Here is a 27,529-nt window from a genome sequence, read left to right as displayed (position 1 = left end):
AGTTGTAAGTATGGTGTTCAATAGTCCCCCTATTTTGGGCCTTGTGATTTTCAACTAACCTGTCCACAACACCTTTCCTGACAAAGAGCTGCTGCAAAGACTTAAGTACAGGCACGTACTGAAAACTCCTTTTTTCCTTGGCATCAAGAATGTACTCAATGGGTTCTACAGTGTTAAAGCTTTCTTTATAATACTGGTTGCGGATGTAAGTTGAGCTCAGGGGTCCCCCCTTCTCGATCGCTTTGAGCAACGGGTTAGATACACAGATAGCAGTGGCTACCTCTTCTAACATGGACCTTTCAGTTGTGACACTGTGTTTCTGAAACACCCTTTCTAGAATTTCAATCGAGAGGGGCAGTGTTGCTGAACTTAAGTAGTGCAGTTCTTCTAAGAACTCATCAATTTTTGTGCCTGGCACATGTGCAAAATGCTCCAACTTGAGCAACACTGCGGCAAAATTTTTCTCAATTACTTCAGGCAAGTTCTTAGCTACATCTGAACCGCTACTTGAACATGCACTGTCTGCTGAAACTGCAGACACTTGATTACCTGCATCTTCCTCAGGATTATAAGAGGATCCTTGTGAAACTTGTGTGATTTTAACTACACCGGGCTTGAAATCTTTGAATGTATGTGGGGTGTGTTTCCTGTTCTTGTGAGAATGAAATGTTCCATATATATTTGTGTGAAAAGTACAACTTTCAAACATACAAGTAACGGTTTCACTACTTTTCAGATGAGTGCCAATGTGTAAAAAATAAGACTTCTCTGTTGGAAGATTGCTACAGGTGCACAAATGACAACTGTATGTTGATAATTGCTGCAACCTCTGGGTGTTCTGTTGAGCATGGACTCTACTTAAATGAATGTACAAAGCATTAAATGTCTTAAAAGTACATGGGCAGTCTATGTGTGGGCATGGGTAACGTGGCATGTGCCGGTGCTGAAGTCTAAAATGTTTTAGTAGCTCATATCTACTAGGTAGAGATCCACTACACACCTTACAATGCCACATCCTTCACTCAAAGGTTAAATAAATAAACAACAGGCTAATCTTCATTTAAGTGAACCCTAAGTAATTAATGACTGGACTCAATCAATCACTAAGACCCTTTCAATGTTTTTAGCCCAACTACATTCAAATCACAAACTTGATAATGGCCAATGATCCCTTTCGACAATGGTCACTTATGGGGTTGGATGGCAGCTGCGTCCTGAAACAGATTAGATAAATCAGTCCCACAAATTTCAAATTAAAAATGATCACCTTACCTAAAATACCATTTCACAATTAAACATGTGTTATCTTAACAGGAGGGCACTGCAAGTCTCTAAGTTTATTAAGTAGACATATTTTATTTCAAAAAAATAAAAAAAACTGAAAAAATATCAGTTCATGTTTGGTCTTTCCTCCTCAGTGTACTAAAAACATACATCAATTGTTAAGTAAACTACTGTGGAACAATTGCAACTTACAAACTTACACATTTAATCAACCCACACATAAAATTTGTATTTATCACAACAGTTTCTGTGGTAGGGTCCAACTAGCTTATTTGCAGAGGTTAAGTTATAAGCAATATCTACATTTGAAGTAGCTATGTCTTTCATATTAGGCTTTTATACTTGTGCTAGCTTGACATTGTGCTATATTGTTGTACTAACGTGTTAGCTAGCGAAAATGGCATAAACAGACAGATTTAAAAAAAACAACAACAAAAAACAAATGTGAATAAATATCACTGAAAAGAATAGACAAACTAATGATATCTTTGCACAAAAAGTATTTTCATCTGGATGGATGAAGACAGATTCACTCTTACCTTTCCAAGATGACCGAGAAGCAAACCATGTGCTTTCCTCCCTCCTGTTGTTTAAAATCTCACGTGATCTTGTGATATCGCGAGTCTTTAAGGCAGCTAACCACTCTTGTTAGATTTTATCATGTCATATCAACAAGAATAAATTTAAGAGGTGCTAAGTTGGTAAATTTCATGTAGATCTTATATGATTTTATTACGTTCACCTTGGAAACATAAATTCATTGTGTTCAAATTACATGTTAGAGTCATGTAAATGCAATAACCACCAAATTTTACTTTTTTGAGTGTACCAACTACCAACCTTTGTATATTTTGTATATTTATTTTATTTTTACTCTATTTAATTTGTAAAATATGTACACACACACACACACACACACACACACACACACACACACACACACACACACACACACACACACACGCGTAGACATACATATTTAGTATACACATTCAGTAATATGCATACACTCTTATATTGTACATATATTTATTCATATAATTCTCAGATGTAGCCATTGTTATATTTGCTTGTTCTTATGTTATTGTATTTTTTGCACAACTCTGTTGCTTGTGAAGCTCGCACACAAGAATTTCACTCACATGTACTGTACCAGTGTACATGCACATGTGATGTGACAATAAAAGTGATTTTATTTTATTTTATTTTATTTGACCCCTTGGCTGTAAAAGGCTGATGGGCTTTTGTCGACACACTGCTCGGCGGGCAGCGTGGACAACTCAAGAACAAAGTGACCTAGAGATTAAACAAACAAAAAAGAATCAACGCAGAACATTCAAATAGACCCTAGAAATGTCATGTAATAAAAGTTATTGACACGAGGGAGATTTATTAGTTTGATCATCTTCCTCTGAGATTTGGAAGTAGGCTGGAATCACATCCAGCACAGTAGACATTCCCAGTTTCAGCAGTGAAGTGCAGGTGTGCACCAAATACAGATCTTTGCTTTTTTAATGAAAGGAAATATAAAACATTTGATCACTTTGGTACATTCATGCATGCTTAAAATGGTTTGAAAAAAGTCTGCTATGTCAGCGCTCTCTGTTCACTTTGGCACTCCAGTTTTTAGTACAAGGATGATCTTGTTAGCTCTTTTCCCGCTTTTAGTGTTTCTACCCTTAAATGAACCTTGAAAGTTCCCCCAGGAGACAACTCGGCACAGATGGATGTGGTGGAAGCCTGCTGCTTCCTCCTTACCCGATAAACAAGACATTTTGATTGTTTAGACCAAGAGAAGTTGTATTGCTATCATCACTGGTGTCTGACAACAGAGCCATTCATAGTTTTCAATAGCACAGCCTCTTGGAAATATTGCTCTCATCAGATTTGTGGGTTTTTTTTTTTTAAAAGTTTTTTTTTCTGTGAACACTGACCAAGTGTTATGGAAAGCTTCTGCTGACACCGATTTCCTCTGGTTTGTGCCCTTATTCAAGGTTCAAGGTTCTTTATTTGTCACATGCATAGTTATACAAGTATAACACACAGTGAAATGTAGTCTGACACGCTCCTCGACATGTGCAAAAATGGGGGGGGGGGGGGGGGGGGGGTGTAGAGGAAGAACATTATATATATATATATACATACATATAGTATATACACTGGGTGAATGTGCAGTAGTAGCAGCAAGCAGGTGAATTCTGTACATTAATATGAATAGACATCTGACTATTTTACAGGATAGACAATATAAACATATTTAAAATTAAAGGAATTGAAATGTACATTGTGCCTTGGTTTAGTGTCTGGAAGAGTCCTGTCTCAGTCAATTATAGATGATGTGAGAGGGCGGGTGTGTGTGTTTAGGGCACGGATGGCTTGGGGATAGAAGCTCCTTCCCAGTGTAATTATCAGTCCAAATATCAAAGAAAATGAAAGATCAAATATAAAGTATGAAAATGGTCCAAGTACCACATTTAGACATTTTTTCTATTAGTTTATTCGACTCATACTGGTACATGTAGGACAACTGTGGCAACACAAGCAAAGTGGACGCAGCAACAGCTTGTTTTTTTTATTAGATTCTGTCAAGGCTGACTGAACGGACTCAAGCACAGACTCTGGGATTAAATTAAACCGTCCTTTATTTACAACACAAAGGGAGCTATATACAAAGTGAGGGGAATGGTCAGGGGCTCCAGGGATCCACGGGCAGGAAGGGGAATGGTGCTCCACACTCGCTTGCTGATCCACATGCCACTCGTTCCAGTCTCTGCACACACGCTCTGCTCTTGTGATCCAGTTCGCGCCACACTATCACTCCACTCCACACTGCCAAACACTCACTCTCAGCAATCAGGAAAAAAGGGTTACAGGAAGGGTCCAGGAAATCTATGGAGAAAAAAAACGAAGGATGATCAGAACCAGGAAACCACTAGGAAAAACATGAGGCGTGATGAGAGCCGGGTTACACCAATATGTGAAAAACAACAGTTCAGCGACGAGAAGCTTTGAGCCACTGCTTTGGCCAGGGAAGGCAGGATAATGAGGTGCAGCCCGGCCCAGTGAGGCTATGAAGTTCAGAATGAAATACGTGGTCAAAAGTTACTTAATTTATTTAAAAACTGTCAATGTATAAATGAGATAAAAGAATTCCCATCAAAGAAATGCAATTTAAAACAGCTTAAAACTGTTAAAAGAGTTAATAACTTTGTTCAAAATGCGGGCTCTGACTACAACCTGTTTAAAATGTAATCAATGATCTACAGGGTGGACCATCCATCCATTCGCTTCTCCTTTTCAGGGTCGCGGGGGGCGCTGGAGCCTATCCCAGCTGTCATAGGGTGAGAGGCGGGGTACACCCTGGACAGGTCGCCAGTCTGTCGCAGGGACAGACAACCATTCACTCGCACATTCACACCTAGTGGCAATTTTGGATTATCCAATTAACCTATCCCCACAAGCTGCATGTCTTTGGACGGTGGGAGGAAGCCGGAGTACCCGGAGGGAACCCACGCAAACACGGGGAGAACATGCAAACTCCACACAGAAAGACCCCGGCCTGATGGTGGAATTGAACTCAGGACCTTCTTGCTGTGCGGCAACAGTGCTAACCACCGTGCCACCGTGCTGCCCTACAGGGTGGGCCTTTATATGGATACACCGTAACAACATGGGAATGGTTGGTGATATTAAAGTCCTGTTTGTGGCACATTAGTATATGTGAGGGGCAAACTCCTCAAGATGATCGGTGACCATGGTGGCCATTTAGAAGTCGGCCATCTTGGATACAACTTTTGTTTCTTCAATAGGAAGAGGGTCATGTGACACATCAGACTTATTGGTAATGTCACAAGAAAACAATGGTGTGCTTGGTTTCAACGTAACTTTATTCTTTCATGAGTTATTTACAAGTTTCTCTTTGTTCACAGCCATTGACATGTTGAAGAGGTTAACACGTGAGGAGCGGATGGAAATTGTGTTGATATCTGGTGAACGCAGTAACCGGGTCATTGCAGCAGATTTCAATGCAAGACACCCTACGAGACCACCCATCTCCCATGCTACAGTTAGCAAACTGCTTGCTAAGTTCCGTGAAACTGGTTCAGTGTTGGATTTGCCAAAATGTGGACGCAAGAAAACTGTCAGTAATGAAGAAACATCAGTGGCTGTCCTAGCTTCATTCAGCAAGAGCCCACAGCGTAGCACTCGCCGCATGTCACTGGCATTAGTCGAACATCCCTTCGGCGGATATTAGCTACTCACAAATGGCACCCTTACAAACTCCAGCTACTGCAGCATCTCAACGAGGATGACCCAGATCGGCCACAGAATTTGCAGAATGGGCAAAACAAAAATTGGAACAGGACCCTCAGTTCACGCAGAAGATTTTGTTCAGTGAGGCAAACCTTTATGTGAATGGTGAAGTTAACAAACAAAACCACCGCTATTGGTCTGACACTGACCCACATTGGATGGATCCCTCCAAGACTGTTGGACCAACAAAAGTGATGGTTTGGTGTGGTATATGGGGCACAACGATAGTGGGTCCATTCTTCATCAATGGAAACCTCAAGGCCACTGGATATTTGAAATTGCTACATGATGATGTGTTTCCCTCTTTATGCACTGAAGCTGGCACGTTCCCTGAGTTTTTCCAGCAAGATGGTGCACCACCACATTATGGGTGCAGGTCCGAGCATTCCTAGATGAACAGTTTCCTGGAAAGTGGATTGGTCGTCGTGGGCCAGTTGAATGGTCCCCAAGGTCTCCCGATCTGACCCCCTTAGACTTTTATCTTTGGGGTCATCTGAAGGCAATTGTCTATGGTGTGAAGATACGAGATGTGCAGCACCTGAAACTACAGATACTGGATGCCTGTGCTGGCATTTCTCCTGCGGTGTTGCTATCAGTGTGTGAAGAGTGGGAGAAGAGGGTTGCATTGACAATCCAACACAATGGGCAGCACATTGAACATGTTTTATAAGTGTTCAGAAACTTGTAAATAACTCATGAAAGAATAAAGTTACGTTGAAACCAAGCACACCATTGTCTTTCTTGTGACATTACCAATAAGTTTGGGCTCTGGTCACGATGTCTCATTCGCGATGAACCTGCTGAAAGAGAAGCATCATGGCTGAGCATCTTCGATGATTTATCCCCTTTTTAGGACTTTTTAGGACACAAGGACAGCATCCTCTGTATGCTGGAAACTTTGTGATGTTAGAGTGAGAAGTCTCATAGCTTTGAAGCTGAACTGAGTCTGAAAGGTATTCACCATCACACAAACTCCTCTGGTGAGGTGATTTGGATGCACTTTCAATTTTTTTGCTATATGTTCCTCAAGGTGTTTCCTTTAAGCCCAGTCTCTAAGTGAAAGAATAAATAATTTCATCTGACTTTCATTACACAGAATCAGGTTTCAATAAAGTTGAAGTATTTTTTAACTTCTCATCATACAGTGTAAATTTGCATTATTTCACATCTTTGCATATATAAAATGTTCTCATGCTCCCCAAAACACAACGTTATGCTTTCCACATATTAACCATCAGTTTAATTGCTGCTATATCAGCATATATATCACTATATAAATAGTGTACAATCACACAATTAAAAAAAAGATATTTATTTTACATGTCAAACCATCTTGTCTTATTCCACATTTGTCTGTGTGAGAAATGATAGCCGTTGTCGTTTCTAGCAAATAAGCTTGACAACAATAGACAATTATTGCAGTTGTGCTTTAGTGAATATTTGTGTATTTGTAGTAAACAGCAGGGTATACATATGTTTACAACAAAGGAACGTGGCTTGTTTTGAAGGAATAACATCATGTCTCAATATACACAAAATACAGAGTATTAAGAAACATGTAATGTAGCATCACATCCTATCAGCTACACAAATATACACAAATATATGTGTAAAATATATGTGTATATTTCTGTATCTTGTGATACTCATAAGCTGCATATATACACCACTCCTAGCTGTCATTTAATAGGACTCTGCTATTTGACTGTTATTGTCCACATTTTGACACTCATGGCAGAAAGCATCACTGCAACTCGCTCAACACTGGTGAGCTGAGAACGAGTACGAATAGATAGCCACACACTCAATACACATAAACAAACACACACACACAGCCAGACTGAGTGTCAGAGGGAAACTGAAAAACAGTTTGAGCAGGTGGGGATTTGGGGATTATCGGGGATTGAACTCTTTCGGGGATTGAACTTTTTTAGGTGGAATGAAAAACTCTAAATGTGTGACCCCTGCACACACTAGAAACGAGTAAAGCATACCTCGACATTCAGCGTGATTGGCAGGAGTTCCCACGATAGCTACAGAACAGTAATTGTTGAGGGGGCGTGTGTTTGACTGGCTGTGATATTAACTGACAGTGTGCTGTGTGTAGTCATTATGAAACTCCACTGTGACCTTAATCCACCATTGCTAAAGGCACTTTGAAGCTTTTAGACTAACATTTGGCCCTCTATGCTTACTCTATTAAGGTTTCTGTCTCCCTCTCTTCCTGTCCATCTGTTGCCCACTTTTCAGTGGACAGTTTCATGGCCTGATCAGCAATTCAGAGGCTTTAAACAACTGTATTGTAACTTTGAAAGCTAGATTTAGACACAAAACAAAAAAGAAAGTAAGGGGGAGCAAGAACAGTTGAAAGTGTATGAGAGACGGAGTGAGACACATCATCCACATAATGCTTCATCACTATTATGGGGGAAAAAAAGCCTCTACAGCTTTCCGGGGTATTAAAATGACACAAAATGAAACAGATTAAGATAAAGGAAAATGCTTTAAACTTTTAAATGACATACTGAGATGGAGAAAACAAGTGAAATGGCAGAAAGATCAGCCATTCTGCAAATTTAATTCCACAAGCCTGCTTTGTCTTTCTTAGTAGAACTTGGAGAACTGTGCAGTTTAATCAAAGTCAAAGTCAAAGTCAACTTTATTTGTCGATTCTGCCACATGTACAGGACATACAGAGAATAGAAATTGCGTTACTCTCAATCCCTAGATAAATAGCAAATGAACATTTAAATATATTTAAATATAAAAGTGATTAAAAATGCAAGTAAAATAATTAAAAAGTAAAAATTTAAATAAATACAATTTTACATATAACAAGAAAGCTATACAATATACAATATAATGGGTAAGTGACATTGAGTGTAAACCAGGCAAATAGTGCAAATGGAGATTTAGTAGTGTACGGTAAGAGAAAGTGTAACAACAAATGCCAATCCAATGCATTTCATCTGTCTTCACAGAGGGACACCAAAATATCTGGAGCTTTGCCCATAAACTTGGGAGTTCAACAGTATATAAACTACAATGCAAACCTAATGTATTTGTAACCTGGAAGACACACCAGTGATTCATGTGGGATATGGGGGAAAATTCCCTCTCATCAATCCAAAAACCCTAATCACCTCTTCCATGAGCAAAGGAAAGTAACACTGCTGTAGGATAGTGAGTCCAAACCCACCTCAGAGAAACTTGAATAACTCTTTGGGTTCCCTCTTATTTATCTGTTTAAATGTGTTAAAGCCACAACCAATACAGCCTTCATTCTCACAATATCAACAACTGATTGTCCCAAATATCAGAACAGAATTAGGGAAAAGGCTTTTAAATAGCCCCTGCTTCCTGGAATAATTCAATTCAATTCAATTTTATTTTTATACTTCCAAATCACAACAAGAGTCGCCTCAAGGTGCTTTAATATATAATCTACAGCAGAACTGAAATGATCTGAACTGGTTACCTGGGGGGAGTTTAAGTCCATCTTAAAGGAACAAGAGAAAAACTCTTTTACTCAGTGTGATTGTTTTTATTGTCTCTCTTAATTAGGGATGGGTACCGGTTCTGACATAAACGGTAGTAACCAGACCGAAAAGCAGCGCACATTTCGGTGCTTTATTTCAGTGCTTTTTTTGCTGAGATGTCACACACTTTGTATTCCAGCCAATCATTTTAACTTTGCAAGGATAGACGTTCTTTTTGAGCAGAGCTACAGATTAAAAATGCCCAAAGCGAAGCGGTCAAAGTCTGGCTGTACTTCACAGCAAAAGATGCAAACTCAGCAGCAACAAGTGCTTTAAGCTGATACTGTGATACTGTCAAAGGAGGTAACACCTCGAATCTGATGAAACACCTGGCGACGCATAGCGTTTTTTTTAAAAGCCGAGAAATGCACCGTATTTGATAGCTTGCTGCGAGACCTCGCACCGAGCACATCTACTGCGGGTGGGTTGGCTGTTATCGGACCCGGAGTTAGAACATCCCCCAAAAACCCGAAGAGGAGAGTCCTGGCCCCGCCCTGCCAGTGTAGCAGAAATGATGAGGATGATGATGCAGCAGCAGCCGTTCTTCTCTGCGTGAGTAGCTTAATGTTGTTCGTGTGTAATTTACGTTGAGTAGGCTAACCACGTTATTACATTAATGCATGTAAGGTGAACTAGCAAACATCATCATAGCTACATGCGGCTGTCTTGTTTGATGGCAGATACTCCCTTCACCCTGGCCAAAAAGGCTAAAATGACCAAAGAAAAAGAGGGAAACAGCTAAACATGAGAGGTTTAGGACAAAGTTTGTGTTTTTTCCATTGTGTAAGCACTGCTTCCAGCCAAGAGTGATACCATATATGCCCCATAGCTGCAGAAAAGGCTAACATTGTTATCTTTTTACAAAAAACCAGCTGAACATGAGAGGTTTTTGGACCAATTTTGTGTTCTCCATTCCTTAAGCTAAGTTTAAGCACTGGTTCGAGCACCGTTTAAGCACCGGCACAGTTTCAAAAGTATCGGTTTGGTACTGGTATCGGATAAAACCTAAACGATACCCATCCCTACTCTTAATGATCTGTTGTTGTATTTTTCTTTTTAAATGTTATATACTTATGTGGTACATCTATTTTTGACATTTGTTGCCATGTCTCTTTTGAAAATGAGATTTTTAATCTCAATTAGATTTTTACCTGGATAAATAAAGGACACACGGCTTACTTCCAGGACTTTCTGTGTTTTGTTCTTTCTTTGGACTCGTGGGCCCCTGATTCTTTTCTTGATTCCTTCGCTTTCCTTTCTCTGTCTTAGTCATGTCTTTACATTTTGTCTGTCTTAACTGTTCCCATTTTTCTTCAGTTCCACTTCCCCTGTCTTGGTATGGCTATGTCCCATGTGTCCCACTTGTTACCCCTCAGTTTATACATTGTCTCTGTTTTCCTTGGTCCTGGCTCAGACGCCTGTTCACTAACTGTGTATCCATGTTCCTACTGTTCTAGTTTACCCAGTGTTGTCCCAGTTTACATATTAGTTACTCAACAAAAGGCAGCCAACAGCTGAGTTGAACTTCATTCATGTTGTAGGCATTTGGGTTGGTCCTCACTATCCACTCCGCACAGTCTGCCTCCCGCAGGTCGTTACAAGCTAAATGAGCTAAATGAGACCTCCTGGGCTCTCCACCCTTTATGGGACCCACCTAAAACAATCAAGCACCGGTGGATCATCTGGCAAGTGCTTCCTCCTATTACAGGCTGGAAGTGAGGGTAGGCCATCATTTAGTCCCGCAGCCTTGCTGGTTCTCCTTTGATTCTCCAGAACCAGTAGTGCCTCCAGCCTGAAACAGTCTGAAACACAGAAAAAATTTGTGAAATTTTGTGAAATATTTATTTCAACAATAACAGATTATCATTTTTAAAATGCTTTCATATGTTCCACAGTTTGATCATTTTTTATTTTTTCATTCTGTGGACAACAATGTGCATAAATGCAGATTCATTGCTAAATAAATCAACTTTTGTAAAGTTAAGTTATTGAGTACACAAATCCTTTGCAGTGTCTTAGGCAGCGTCCCATGTTTTGGAATTAGCTTTAGCCCTTCGACACACTGGTGACCTGTCCAGGTTCCAGGTTGTACCCCGTCTCTTGGCCTGTGGCAGCTGGGATGCACGCCAGCTCCCTCTGACCCTGATTAGGATGGATGGGTCTTTGTCATGGTCTGGGTGAGCCACCTGTGTTTTTCCACTGCCTCCCTGTGCATCTGTCCCTGGGCGGAGTCCACATCACTTCACCTGCTCTCCTCACCTGATCGACATCCAGGACAATCAGCAAGGCAGTATTTAAGACCAGCGTTGATATTCCGTCTTCGCCAGTCCATCTGTTAAGCTCTTGTGAGTAACAAGCAGTGTTGGTCAAGTTACTTGAAAAAAGTAATCAGTAACTAATTACTGATTAGTTCCCCAAATAAGTAATCCCGTTACTTTACTGATTACTTATTTTCAAAAGTAATTAATTACTTAGTTACTTTTTAAAAACACGATTTACAACCTGAATAGGTAATAAAGCGATAGATCTTTCAGCCCAATTCTACTTTTTCTACATAATCCATCATACAAAATGTAATTAAATGGAAAAGTCTCTTTTTAACTTGTTTTATTCGTTTTAATCTTTTAACTTTATGCATCAAGCAAACATTTAATTATATGCAACATTCTCTGAGTTGAATAAATTAGTTTAACATTTAAACCTATTTTCTGCACATTCCAGCACATAAAATAAAATATTTTTTGTGTTTACACTCAGTCTTTCAAATAGATGCAAGTAAAACACAGCAGAAAATAAATAAAGTCAAAGACTCAGCGGTCCTGTTGCTCTATTTTCACCTGTAAAGCAGGAGTGGGGTAGGCGGAGGGGCCCCAGCCCGGAGACGGAGCACCCCCAGAACCTCACGCCCGTCTCGGACCCACCCCGGGGCAGCCAGGCTACCAGGTCAGTAACCCACGTCCGTCAGCACGGACGCCCCTAGCCCCGCTGCACGCAGCCACGAGGAAACCGTCATCTAAGAGCCAACAGAGCCCCCAATAGGCCATGACCGCTACCCTGGGTTGAGCCCCCCAAGGAAGATGCTCCTGGGGAACCCCCCGACGCCCTAAGCCTGTCCCTACCCCCACACCAATCACAACAGCGAAGGTGGCACTAAACAAAAGGAATTACTAATGTAAAAAGAAAAGTGGTTTTATTTATATATGTTTATATATAAATATATGCGGTGGCCCCTAGAGACAAAACATGTACAAACTCCAAAACACATTTCTAGCATGAACTGAACTTCCAAAACAGAGCTACCTAGATCACTTAAATTACACAATTAAAAGCATGAAAGCATATGTGTATTGTTTGTGTATTTATACACAAGCATTCATATATAGTCAAATAATAAAAAAGAAAAAAATGTTCATTTACCTGTTACTACCACACACCAAATCCGGTCGTTGGTACTTGCTGGCTTGTGTAGCCACCAGGTAACAAAAGCTCAACACTGCCCCCTAGCATCCTGGAGCACTTCTGTTTTCTTTTGTACGTGTTTTGGAGTTTTCACATGTTTTGGAGTTTGTGCGTGTTTTGGAGTTTGTACGTGTTTTGGAGTTTGTACGTGTTTTGGAGTTTGTACGTGCTTCAGGGTTTGTACGTGCTTCAGGGTTTGTACGTGCTTCAGGGTTCGTACGTGATTTGAAGTTTATGTGCTTTGTCTGTAGGGGCCACCGTAAATGTACTTTTATTTATTCACTCCACATAAAATGTAATAAATAAATAATATAATACCAAAATCAACTATTCACATTTCAACTTTTAACTATTAAAATTTTCATCTTTTTCCTTTTAAACAAATTTAAAGTGAAACAACACAAAACACTGCAAACCACAACACAATTAAATATAAATTATAATATGAAAACAAAAAGAAGATGCACATTCTCTGTCATATGGACCTGCATGAATAAACTTTCTGAATCCTTTATCATCTGCAACTGAAAATAGTTGTGGATGATTACTATACCTTTCTAATGTGACGTTGTTGTCCCTGGCTCTTTCTCTCTCTCCCTCCTGATCTGTTCCCGTGCTACTGAGTGTAACTACCGCCCCTCCCCCTCTTCCCAGCGTAAGGCACAATAAGGCCATCTGGGAAGGCTCGCATGCTGAGTGGAGCAGAAAAAAAGTGCGAGAGAGAGAGAGAGAAAAACAAAACAAAACACGGCTCCCAATAAGGAGCCAGCTCGCGTCGTTCATGTCAAAGATCCGGCTCTAATGGTGTGTTCACACCGAACGCGATGGACGCGAATCGAGCGTCAGGTTTACATGTAAAGTCAATGGAAAGGCGCGATGACACGCGATTGCGGGTCCCGCGAAAATTCGGAAGCAGATTTGCGTCGCGAAAACGCCAAAACGCGTGAAACGCGCGTCAGTGTAGCGCGTCTGGTGCGTTTGACTCACGAATAAAACCACGCGCATGAGTTTTTGTGTTGCATTTTGTGCATACGCGCGTTTCGCGTCTACCGCTCGAGTTGGAAAAAGCTGAACTCCAGCATCAAATCGCGCCGCGACAACCAATCAGGAGCCTGGTGACGTGGCTGTGACCTAGGTCAAAGGGGCAGATCCAGCCAAAGCCTTTAATCCGGTTGTTCAGTGATGACGTGATGAATCCTACTTCCGGGTCTAAAGTAGTCTGCGTTTAATATGGTTTTTGTGTTGTTAACATGTTTAATGTTTTGTATTTTCTTCTATTTGATCTCAAAAAGCTCCTAAAACAGTCAGTGATCCCTGTTGACCTCCCTCGGCTTTTATTACCACTAATCATTTATTTAAGCTCAGTTTTTAAAACCTTAGGATGTAACTACAGCCCAGCCCATGCAGCAGTATATTAATGACTAACCTCGTATTGTGGATGGATTATCTCAGTTGTTCTCCTGGCTGAAGTTTGGTCCTTTTACAGCATCCTGCCATGCGATTACATTTGTTTCTGACCACCAGAACACTAGGGATGGGTACCGGTGACATAAACGGTAGTAACCAGACCGAAAAGCAGCGCACATTTCGGTGCTTTATTTCGGTGCTTTTTTTTCCTGAGCTGTGATACACTTCTAGCCAATCATTTTATGTTTCCGAGGATAGTAGGCGGGGCCAGGTACGTACGTTCTGTTAGAGCAGAGCTACAGATTAAAAATGTCCAAGGCGAAGCGGTCAAAAGTCTGGCTGTACTTCACAGCAAAATATGCAAACTCAGCAGCCTGCAACAAGTGCTTTAAGCTGATACTGTGATACTGTCAAAGGAGGTAACACCAAGAATCCGATTAAACAGCTGGCGACGCATAGCGTTTTTTTTAAAAGCCGAGAAATGCGCCGTATTTGCTGCGAGACCTCACACCGTGCACGTCGGGTGGGTTGCCAGTTATCGGACCCGGAGCAACATCCCCCAAAAACCCGAAGAATAGAGTCCTGGCCCCTAGCCCTGCCAGTGTAGCAGAAATGATGATGGATGATGATGGCAGCAGCAGCCATTCTTCTCTGCATGAGTAGCTTCATGTTGTTCGTGTGTAATTTACGTTGAGTAGGCTAACCACGTTATTATATTAATGCATGTAAGGTGAACTAGCAAACACCATCATAGCTACATGCGGCTGTCTTCTTGTTTGATGGCAGATACTCCCTTCACCCTGGCCAAAAAGGCTAAAATGACCAAAGAAAAAGTGGGAAACAGTTAAACATGAGAGGTTTTGGACAAAGTTTGTGTTTTTTCCATTGTTTAAGCACTGCTTCCAGCCAAGAGTGATGCCATATATGCCACATAGCTGCAGAAAAGGCACACATTGTTATCTTTTTACAAAAAAAACCAGCTGAACATGAGAGGTTTTTGGACCAATTTTGTGTTCTCCATTCTTTAAGCACCGGTTCGAGCACCGTTTAAGCACCGGCACCGTTTCAAAAGTACCGATTTGGCACCGGTATCGGATAAAACCTAAACGATACCCATCCCTAGAGAACACTCACGTTAACTTTTATCGAGTGGAAAAAAAGTTAGCTTGTTTATATTATGCTAACATAGCTGTGTCGCTAGCGGTCACGTAGCACATCATTATATACCAGCTAGCCCAACTTCAGTAACCCTACAAACGTCACTGCTGTTTAGTTTTCTGTCTTCATTTATGTTGGAAGTGATAACAGAGCTGTACGTTTGAATTTGTTTCCAAAACCCCGCAGTCAGGACATGCTATATTGTATTTAGATAGAAGCTAGCGAGCTAACTCCCTGCTAACTTCTAACTGCGTTAAATGTCATAAATTCCGTTTTCATGGATGCCTGGATGTTAAACTCAATTGTTACACCTGGTAGAGCAGAACGCTGATCATTTTATTAAAGATGAAAGACTTTAGACAGTTTTTCAACTCTCAGTAATGCCACAGTAATCGTTTGATATATGGACCTGCAGCGGAGTTTAGACCCAGACACGGCTAGTGACGTCAGACTGAACAACCGGATACTTCGATGGAGGGGAAGGCTAATCAATGCGGTAGCAAACAACTTGGAGCTGTACGACACCAGCTGCTTTCTGTACCGAGACAGGAATAAAAAGGACCGAGCTTGGAGGAAGATATGTGAAGAGATCGGGCAACCTGGTAAGTTCATTCATTTCTCTTTTGAAAGTTTTTACTGACCCGGGGAAGCCGCACAAAAGCTAGCAAGCCACCGCTATTTTCCCACTGACGTACAAATACCGTTCTGCTTTTATGCATGTTGTCATTTAGGAATATATTTTATTGTTTATTAATAAACAGCACACAGTGGTCCCGCTGTTCATCCGTCACTGCTTCGCTTTTTTGCTGATTTTTTTATTGCACAGTACAGCATTGCATTCTGCAGCCTGTGATTGCCAAATCTCCTCCGTGCTGTGTCTCCTGCGCTTGCCTAATTTATCACGTTTGGTTTTGATAACCATCACGTCCAATAGAAAAAACAGCACAAAAACACCCATAACTATGACCCTCATTCGGAAATAGACACCTGCACCGCGAGGGGAAAAGGCGCACGAAAGTGGCAGGCAGATGAAGACAAAACGCGGCATAATAATACTTTTACGTTTTGCAATCTACAAAGGTTTGCACTTTGAGAATCAATTGTGAGAACTGTGACCAATGTTCATGTGTGTGGGGAAAACAGTGTATAAAATGCGTGACCAGGGGCTAGTTATTCTGAGAACCCCTGCTGCAATAAATGAGGGACCACTGTCTACTCTACGATTATTATATTCAACCTGTTAACATTTAATACTGTATTGATAATAATAATAATAATAATAATAATAATAATAATAATAATAATAATAAAAGCACCACTGAACGACACAGGAAATCATTCCTGCCTGTGGCCATCTCCCTGTACAACGCATCCACTTAACACACTGTTTGCTGCTACAACTACACATGTTTCTTTTCCAAATATTTATTTATAAGTGACTTATGTATGTATGTATGTATATATATGTATATATTGTACTATTCTTAGTTAGCGTATTGTCTGTCTTGTCTTAATGTTGGTTTAAAATGGAGCACTGTAACAAAAAATAATTTCCCCCAGGGATCAATAAAGTATTCTGATTCTGATTCTGATTCTGAATAATAATAATACATTTTATTTGAGGGCGCCTTTCAGAAACCCAAGGTCACCTTACAAAAAACACAATTAATAAAAGGAACAATAGTCATAAAATACATAAAATAAGTTAAAATTACAAAACAGAGCGTGACAACAGATAAAATCAGCATTAAAGCGAGTAAGCCAGTTTAAACAGATGTGTTTTGAGCTGTGTCTTAAATACGGAGAGGGAGTCAATATTTCTTAGTGCAGGAGGAAGAGAGTTCCAGAGCCGAGGAGCAGAGCGACTGAAAGCTCTGTTCCCCATAGTGATAAGGTGTGAGGACGGAACAGTAAGATGAACAGCAGATGATGATCTGAGAGTGCGGGAAACAGTGGTGATATGGAGCAGCTCACACAAATATGAAGGAGCAGATTTATGGATACACTTGTATGCAAGAAGTAAGATTTTAAAATTTATCCTGGCTTCTATGGGCAACCAGTGAAGCTGCTGAAGAACTGGGGTAATATGAGCACTTAACGGAGTACGGGTTATAATCCAAGCTGCAGAATTTTGAAGAAGTTGAAGTTTATGAAGGGACCTTTTAGGGAGACCAAATAGGAGGGAATTACAGTAATCAATACGGGATGTAATAAGACTATGGACAAGGATGGCAGCAGCATGGGGAGTAAGGAAGGGACGGAGTCGGTGAATATTATGTAAATGGAAGTAAGCAGACCGTGTTATGTAATTAATGTGAGACTGGAATGAAAGAGTATTATCAAGTATGACACCCAAACTCTTAACCTGAGGGGAGGGAAGGGTGGGAGAATTTTCAACGTTAATGGAAAAGCTGTGGGATTTGGTTAAGATAGATGGTGAACCAACAAGTAAAACTTCAGTTTTATTACTGTTAAGTTTGAGGAAATTGGAGGAGAACCAGGATCTAATCTCAATAAGACAGTCTGAGAGGGAGGTAGGTGGGAGGGATGAATTGGGTTTAGAAGAAAGGTAGAGCTGGGTGTCATCGGCATAACAGTGAAAATTTATATTATATTTTCGGGAATATATAACCAAGAGGAAGCATATAAATAATGAATGAAAGAGGCCCCAATACTGAACCCTGGGGCACACCAGCAGAAACAGGATAGAGAGCTGAAGAATGGGATTTAAGTTGGATAAACTGAGTGCGGTCTGAGAGATAGGAGGTGAACCAGGTAAGTGGGGTATGACTAATACCAATGGAAGCTCACCGGTTCAGGAGAATATTGTGAGAAATGGTATCAAACGCCGCACTAAGATCAAGAAGGATGAGAATGGATAGGAGACCAGAGTCAGCTGCCATCAGAAGGTCATTGGTAATCCTTAACAGAGCAGTTTCTGTGCTATGATTGGGGCGGAAACCAGATTGAAATTGTTCAAAATTCAAATTCAAATTTTTATTTGTCACGTACACAGTCATACACAGTACGATATGTAGTGAAATGCTTGGACAACTGCTCGTGACCTAAAGAAAACAAAAAAGGAAAAGGCTATGAATAAGATAGGAAATAAATATGAAAAATTAAAAAGGGTAAATTTAACTAGGAAGGAATAAAATATAAATTAAGGTTAAAAATGAAATAACTGTACAACACAAATTAGAATGAAGGGTAAATTTAACTGGGAAGAATAAGATAAATATATAAATTAAAGTTGAAAATAAAATAACTGTACAACAAAATACACAATATAGAACTATATAAGAATGTATGAAGAAATCTAAATATAAATAAATATATACACAATAACAGCAGCTGTACAAGTATTAACTGGAAATGAAGAATATAGTGACCAGTGTTGTGCAAAACCAAAGTCCAGAAAGTCCAGTGTGTGTGTAAGAACTGTATGTGTGGGTCAGTACTGTGTGGTGGTGTGATTGAGAGACCGTATCGCCTGCGGGAAGAAGCTCCTCCTCAGTCTCTCTGTGTTGGTCTTCAGGGAGCGGAATCGCTTTCCTGACCTCAACAGAGAGAACAGTCTGTTGTTGGGATGGCTGAGGTCCTTCACGATCTTCCTGGCCTTGGTCCAGCACCGCCTGCTGTAGATTGAGTGCAGGTCAGGGAGCTCGGAGCGGATGGTGCGCTCAGCTGACCGCACAACCCTCTGTAGAGCTCGTCTGTCCTGCATGGTGCTGTTCCCGAACCAGGTTAAGATGTTTCCTGTCAGGATGCTCTCTATGGTGCAGGAGTAAAAGTTCCTGAGCACCTTGGAGGGCAGTTGGAAGTCTCTCAAGCGTCTGAGGTGGTAGAGACGCTGTCGGGCCTTTTTCACCACGGTGTTGATGTGACAGGACCATGACAGGTCCTGCGTGATGTGAACTCCGAGGTATTTGAAGCTGTCCACTCTCTCCACTGGGCACTCGTTGATGACGGGGGTCTGGTAGTTCCTCTCCTGCTTAGTGCTGAAGTCCACTATCAGCTCCTTTGTCTTACTGACGTTTAGAAGGAGGTTGTTCCTCTGGCACCAGTTCTCCAGATTCCTAATCTCCTTCAGGTAGGCCGTCTCGTTGTTATCAGAGATCAGGCCCACCACGACGGTGTCGTCAGCAAACTTGATGATGGTGGTGGAGCTGGTAGTGGCCACACAGTCATATGTGTACAAAGAGTACAGCAGGGGGCTCAGAACACACCCCTGGGGGGCTCCAGTGCTGAGAGTGGTGGAGGCTGAGACATGTCCGCCCATCCTTACTGCCTGTGGTCTGCCAGTTAGGAAGTTGGAGATCCACTGACACATAGATGAGCTGAGTCCCAGATGCTCCAGCTTGGTGGTGAGTGTGGAGGGAATTATGGTGTTAAATGCAGGGCTGTAGTCTATGAAGAGCATTTTAACATAATTCCCCCTTCTAGTGTCCAAGTGAGTGAGTGATGTGTGGAGGAGATGAGAGATGGCATCGTCTGTGGAACGATTTGGACGGTAAGCAAACTGTAGTGGGTCCAGTGTGTCTGGTAGTGAAGAAATGATGAAGTCTCTGACCAGGCGTTCAAAGCACTTCATCACTACTGAGGTGAGGGCTACAGGGCGGTAGTCATTGAGAGAAGCAGGGTGGGGTTTCTTCGGGACAGGAACAATGATGGACTCTTTGAAGCATGTGGGGATCACCGACTGAGATAAAGAGATGTTGAATATCTCAGTGAACACAGGAGCTAGCTGGTATGCGCAGTCTCTGAGGATACGACCTGGGATGCCATCTGGTCCTGCTGCTTTCCTGGTGTTCACTCTCTTGAAGGCTCTCCTTACTTCATGCTCGGAGATGACGAGCACGTTTCCGGTGCTGGCAGTATCTTCCTGTCTGCAGCCGTTAGCGCAGACATTATGGTCATTGAGATGTGAATGAAGCTGGGCGGCGACAACTTTTTCAAGAATTTTTGAAATAAAGGGGAGATTTGATATAGGGCGAAGATTATCAAAGTTATTGGGGTCTGCACCAGGCTTTTTGAGAGTTGGAATAACAGAAGCCTTTTTCAGTGCTTCAGGAACAATCCCAGTGTTCAGGGAGGAATGAATAATATTGGTTATGAGAGGAGCTAAAGAGGGAAGACAGGCTTTAACTAACACAGTAGGGAGAGGGTCAAGTTGACAGGTGGATGGCTTAGATTTTTTAATGAGATTAGATACATCAGTTATGGAGGGAAGAGTAAAGCTTGAAAATAGCTGACAGGAAGACAGTGGGGGAACCAGGAAGTCTACTTCAGAGTCAGGAGCTCCTAAGGAGTTAAGTTGACGGTGAATGTCTGAGATTTTACAAGTGAAAAAAGAGATAAGAGAATTGCAAAAATCAACAGAATACATGTGGGAGGGCAATGTGTCTGGAGGTTTTGTAATTTTACTGAACAATGAATAGAGGGACCTGGAGTTACCTTCATTAGAACTAATTAAACCAGAGTAGTAAGCAGATTTGGCTGAGGCAATGCAGTCCTTATAGAACAAAACATGATCATTGTGCATTTCTTTATGTACAGTAAGTCCGGTTTTCTTGAATAGACGTTCGAGTTGGCGTCCTTTAGCTTTAAGGTGACGCAGGTCGGAGGTAAACCATGGAGCTGAACGGGAAAATGAGACAGTTCGATGTTTAAGGGGAGCAAATATGTTAAGAAGGTTATGAAGGTTGACATTATAATGACAAACGAGTTCATGAGGGGTTGAGGAGCAGTGGATAGATGGAAGGTCGTGGACGGCAGATGAAAAAACAGCTGGGTTGATATTACTAATTTTCCTAAAAGTGATATTACGAGAGATACAGGTTTTGGAAGCAGTTATGTTTGCATCAAAAGAAATAAACATATGATCAGACTGGGGAAACAATGTGGCTTTACAATGGGTGGGGGTAATGCCAGAACAACAGACCAAATCCAGGATATGACCTTTGGAATGGGTAGGAAATTTTATGTACTGTAGAAGCCCAAAACTTTCCAGGCAGGAGGTAAAATCTCTGGAAAGAGGGATTTTATTATTGTCCATATGAATATTGAAGTCACCAGCAATGATCAGATTTGGAGAAAGTACAGAGAAATGAGTGAGAAGAGCAGAAAATTCATTTAAAAACTCCTTGTTTGGCTTAGGTGGCCGATAAACAGTACATATGATGGTGGGGGTAGATCCAGGGAGCTGTAGTGCAGTGTATTCAAATGAATGGGAGGGAGGGGCAGAGACAGGGAGCACTTTCCAGTGCCTTCGGTGAATTATCGCGAGACCTCCGCCCCTCCCCGAGATGCGAGGTTGACAGGTGTAAACAAACTCAGATGGAGTGGAGTCGTTGAGAGAAACAAAGTCATTAGGCAGTTGCCATGTTTCAGTTAAACAAAGAAAGTCCAACTTACGATCACAGAGGAGATCATGGACGAGATGTCCCTTACCAGTGAGAGAGCGGATGTTTAATAGAGCCAACTGATTCTGCAGCAGAGCATCCCCAGTCCCTGAGCTCCTGCTGCTGCACCCACAGGTATGTACAGCAAGCACTGATACCTTTTTAGTCGGTGGGATTGCCTTGTGATCACCTTTACTAAATATCTACAACCAATCTGATTATATCCTGTTTTTGTTTTTTTCGATGTTGAAATTAAAATCTAGTAGCAGCCTTCTCATTTCTTTGTGTTTTGTGCTGTTTTACAGGCCCACAGGGGAGGACGGCTCCAAGGCAGCTGAGGGACGGGTCCCAGGACGGTCCATCGGCGCTGGAGCTGGCCATCCTGGAGTCCCTGAAGAGGCCACACCAGTCTCCAATGGAGCATTTCCTCCTCAGCCTTGTTCCTGCTCTGGAGAGCAGCTGGTCCTTTTTATTCCTGTCTCTCTGTAAATTCTTATATTTTATATATTTATGTTTAATGTTTTTCTGTTTGAGAATTTTAATATTATTTCAAATATATTTTTATAATGACTAATGTCTACTAGTTCTACTACACAGCAAATGTTGGCACACAACTTGACACATGTAGAATTTATTTCATATTATATACTAATGACAAAATATACTAATACAGTGGGATGCAAAAGTTTGGGCAACCTTGTTAATAGACATTATTTTCCTGTATAAATCGTTGGTTGTTACAATAAAAAATGTCAGTTAAATATCATACAGGAGACACACACAGTGATATTTGAGAAGTGAAAAGAAGTTTACTGGATTTACAAAAAGTGTGCAATAATTGTTTAAACAAAATCAAGCAGGTGCATAAATTTGGGCACCACAAAAAATAAATGAAATAAATATTTAGTGTATATCAATGTGTGTGTCTCCTATATGATATGTGGGGTGCCTTTGTCTGGACGTGCTTCCCATCCAGAGCTGCACAGCACAGAGGAAAGTTCCAGCGCTCCTGGAGTCCCTCTGTGATGGACCGCCAGTCTCCAGTTGAAGGCACAGCCATGAAGTCGTCCACTAGACAGTCCCAGATGGCCGTCGCTGCCTGGGGGGTGATCTGGCTCACCGTGGACACACCGACTCTGTAACTGAATGCTTGGTCGTGAAGGAGTCCCCGGTGACAAGGAACCTGGAGAAAATTTTTCAAAATCAGTATTATGTGTACTGCAGTTACAAAATACATTATTCAAATTCCAAAATACTTTTGTGATGTCAGATTTAAATTACAAAACATGAATCTTACATAAAACATTTTGTAATTATAAGGATAATTACAAAATGTATATTAGATAATATCTAAAACAGTTGTGTTTTGTTTTAACTTTAACATATCATAATTTGATTGGTAGCAACTTTCACAACTACAGTGAGCCAATCACTCATAATTCCTAAACATGTCAATCAGGTAGGAATGAAGTAAGACATTAATAGAAATAAAGAGTTGTGTGTTGACATGTAGCCCTTTCCTTGCTTAAATCATTAATATTTTTGAAAAATTAATCTGTGATAAGACAGCTTATCAAGATAGAACCATGTAACTAAAGATGAACCAAACTGTTCAGTTTTATCTAACTCTGTTTTAATAAAGGCTGTGACCCCTGTATAGAGTCTGACAGCTGCAGGGATTATATACAAATATTCAACTATCCCAGAATTAAACCAGGTCTAAATAAAAAGGAGTGAGTATCACTACAAAGGTTAACTCAGTGGTCCTAATGCTACAGTTTGATATCAGCAAACACCGAGCGCATACATTGATGTGACACCACAGCCATGCTATCATCGCAAACACTGATAACAGCATAAATCGAATTAAATCGGGACTTGATGAGACCTTCTGAGTATCGCTAGAAATATTATAAACAGTCGTCTCTGTACCACAGTTTGCTATCAGTAAACACCGACAGCATTCACTGTTAGCATAGCACATCCATGTTAGCAGTGTATAAATGGATGGTTTAGCATATTAGCACAGGTATCAATAAAGGACTACCGTATTAAATACTTTTACTAACCTCAGGCAGATGGACAGGCGCTCTGCAGGTGGGATTGAGCGCCTGTAATTGGTGTCTAGGCGGGCGATGCTGGGACCGACGAGGGGAAGCAGGTCCTCAAACTGGCCGACGGTGATAGCGCTGGAATCGGCCGTCATCCAGGCGCAGCTCCTGGAGCAAGTGGTGAAACTCACCAAACTGCTCATGCCTCTGGAGGACCTGATGGACCCAGGTACGGCGAGGACGTCTTTTACGCCGCTGCTCTGCTCTCCACAGTAAATAGAGAAGAGAGACTCTCTCTTCAAGTGCTAGCTCGACAGCTGCCATCTTGCAAAGATACCAGTCTGGCACAACTCCCTCCCACATTTCCGGTTCACACGCACGATGGATCTTTCTTGGACACGCGTTGGGACGCGAATGTGCACGCGTCAAATTAGGGGCGTTTGGGGCGTTTTGTTCGCGTCCATCGCGTTCGGTGTGAACACACCGTAAGAGCCATTTCGTTCGCGACCGACCCATCACTACAATACATGTTTTAAACTCTCTACTTTGATAAATAATGTGTTCCCGAGGAATCTCTCCGAGGCCATTGTGACATGCTTCCTCTTGTCTCAGTCTCTTGTCTCAGTCCTCTGTTGTTCCTCTGGTGTTAATTATATGTGCATTTGGGTCCTCCACATCAGCGGTCCCCAACCTTTTTTGCGCCACGGTTACAGTACCAGCCCGTGGCACGGGGGTTGGGGACCACTGCTCTACATTACAATTGATGTGCTTATCTCACAGACCTTGACAGGTTATAGATTTTCAGCCTAAGCTAAGGAAAGCCAATGAAAAAAACCCACAAAGACTACAGAAAAACCAAGAGACCTTGAAAGGGTTAAGGCCATTGTAATACTGTCACTGAGTGTACAATAGATTCAAAGGTGTGTGTGTGTGTGTGTGTGTGTGTGTGTGTGTGTGTGTGTGTGTGTGTGTGTGTGTGTGTGTGTTCATGAATGAGAAAATCTGTTCCACAGTAAATCTGTTATCCCCACAGATGGTTCCTGATGAGCTAAAGACAACAGCCAAAAAAAGCCAAGGACGGTACACTTCATGACACACACACACACACACACACACACACACACACACACACACACACTGTTTTTATTAGCATAATTAGAGCTGTAACACTGTTACATGTGACAAATGTTTAACTTAAGTTATTAGTTTATGTTCATTTTGACAATATTTGGGCCAGAGAATTGCAGAAAATATACACTCAACATCATCCTAGAAAGGATCAGAGTTACGGTGTTCAAAAAACTGTCCATCACCACTGATGACACTGCTGTTGTACACCCTGGAGACAACCCTTTACAGCTGATGTTATTAGTAGTTTTCTATTGAAAGATTTCTCAATTCTTCTTGGGTGTCAGCCAGCTACTCTACTGCAAATCCCTCCTCGCTGGAGTCTCACTGCCTACTACTTTAAGGTTAGTCCAGACTTCTGGTGTTTGTCCAGTCACCTGGTATCATGAAATTTTCCATTAAAGGCATGACAGTTTATTTGTTTGAACATAGAAGAACAAAGTTTTTGCATGGCATTTTGCACCCTGAACAATGCCCTAACCTCTACCTTGACCTTATCCTTAACCTAAGGAGCTTGTATTTGAAATATGTAGTGGTAAGTGGTAAAATACAATGAGGGTTTCTACAGGCAAAAACATGGCTGTGGTATGGGCTCCCCAGTGTCACCAATTGTAGCCAACCTTTACATGGAGGAAGTGGAAAGAAAGGCTCTTGGCTCTTTTAAAGGGAGAGTACCCAGCCACTGGTACAGATAGGTGGACGACACCTGGGTCAAAATTAAAACACAAGTGGAATCCTTCACTGCGCACATTAACGCTGTGGATAAAAACGTCAAGTTCACCAGGAAAGACACAAAGGACAACTGTTTGCCTTTCCTGGACTGCGCTGTGCACATTGAAGAGAATGGCAACCTCAACATCGAAGTTTACCGGAAGCCCACACACACGGACCAGTACCTCCTCTTTGACTCCCATCACCCTCTGGAACACAAACTTGGAGTAATTAGGACCCTACACCACCGGACAGAACGTGTTCCCTCTAAGCCTGAAGGGAAAAAGAAGAAACACACACATGTAAAGGAAGCACTCAAAATATGCAGTTATCCTAATTGGGCATTTATATAGTCAGCAAAGATGCACAGAAAAGAAGATCAGACACCAGCGAGGGAGAATAAGAAAGACAAACGCAACAACATTGTCATCCCCTATGTAGCCGGTGTATCAGAGAAACTCAGGAGAGTTTTCTCCAATCACGACATCCCAGTGTACTTCAGACCCAGCAACACACTCAGACAAAAACTGGTTCACCCGAAAGACAAAACTCCAAAACACAAACTTAACAATGTAGTGTATGCTGTACAGTGGTGCGAGGAATGCCCGGACCTTGCTGCACGTCTTGATTTGCGGCTGCTTTACAACAGTCGACTGTGGTAGTACACTCTAGTGGGAGGGGCTACGAGCTCACATGGCTTGTAGCTGTGCCGGAGAGCAATCTCAGGTGAGCTATTTATATCTGCAGTAGCCTTAAAGGACTATTGTTTGTTCTCTTGCCAGTGGACTACTTTTCTTCCGGTTGTAGAAGAACTGACACACGTCCGCATTCAGTGCCATACACTTTCTTTATTTTGCTGGCCAGCTATCACGATTGTTTTCTCACAGACAATACAAAGACATTTTAGTTATTGCCAAATAGACCCTCTCTGATCACGGACTGAGGAAGTTGAAGTAGCTGTGCCGGAGAGCAATCTCGGGTGAGCTAGTCGGGAATATTTACATCTGAGAAAAGACTCTCTCAGTAATATATTCACATATATTGATGCAAATATTTCTTTTTTTCCTCTTTTCTTCTTCTCTTGGTTTACATTGCATTCCAAGGGACTGTAAGTTGTTCAAGTTGTAAACATTTGCACTTAGAGTTTGTTAAGTTTTATTTGATGTATCAGTGTCAAGCTGATGTCTAAGAGGGTGTGGTAGGGACATATGCGCTGCAGTCCAATTCTTTAAAGCATTAAATAAATTGTCCTCTGTTGTTATCCACATTGTTTCGATCATTCTTTGGTGAGTGGACATATTGGTTACATTTCTGTTATGCTAACATAGCTGTGTAGCTAGCGATCACATAGCACATCATTATATACCAGCTAGCCCAACTTCAGTAACCCTACAAACGTCACTGCTGTTTAGTTTTCTGTCTTCATTTATGTTAGAGGTGATACCAATGCTGTGTGTTTTAATTTATTCAGAAATCTGTCAGTCAGAACAAGCTATATCATGTTTAGGTGGAAACCAGCGTGCTAACTTCCTGCTAACTTCTAACTCCGTTAAATGTAATACATTCTGTTTACATGGATGCCTGGATGTTAAACTTAATTGTTACACCTGGTAAAGCAGCAGCGCTGATCATTTTATTAAAGATGAAAGAATTTACACAGTTTTTAACTTTCAGTGATGCCGCAGATTTTGTTTAACTTTGGGACCTGAAGCAGAGTTTTGCCCCAAAAATGGCTAATGGAGTCAGACATAAAGACCAGAAAGGGCAGTTAGGGCAGTAGACTTCCTGGCTAATAATGATACAGACCAATACAGCAAGAAAACGAGTAGGATTCATTACAGAAAGAAAAGACCATAAATAGCAATCCTTAAACCAGGGGTGCCCAATCCCGGTCCTCGAGAGCTACCGTCCTGCAGCTTTTAGATGCATCCTTGTTCCCACACACCCGAATCAAATGAATGGCTTGTTATCAGGCCTTTGCCAAACATGATGGCATGCTGAAGAGGTAATCAAACCATTTTATTCAGCTGTGTTGGAGTAGGGATGCATCTAAAAGCTGCAGGATAGTAGCTCT

At 41.4% G+C, this 27,529-nt stretch overlaps 1 long non-coding RNA gene across 1 annotated transcript; it reads right to left on the bottom strand.

Annotated features, from left to right (window-relative positions):
* Window positions 1–3,907: 3,907 nt before the first annotated feature.
* Window positions 3,908–13,510, bottom strand: LOC143413705 (uncharacterized). Its single transcript, XR_013094318.1, has 3 exons — window positions 13,150–13,510; window positions 10,792–10,939; window positions 3,908–4,173 (listed from the first exon to the last, which is right to left on the bottom strand). It is a non-coding gene; the product is annotated as an uncharacterized LOC143413705 (long non-coding RNA).
* Between the last annotated feature and the right edge of the window lie 14,019 nt (window positions 13,511–27,529).

This window comes from Maylandia zebra, linkage group LG18 (assembly GCF_041146795.1).
Source record: "Maylandia zebra isolate NMK-2024a linkage group LG18, Mzebra_GT3a, whole genome shotgun sequence".
Lineage (NCBI taxonomy): Eukaryota > Metazoa > Chordata > Actinopteri > Cichliformes > Cichlidae > Maylandia > Maylandia zebra.
This window is presented reverse-complemented; position numbering and strand designations above follow the sequence as displayed.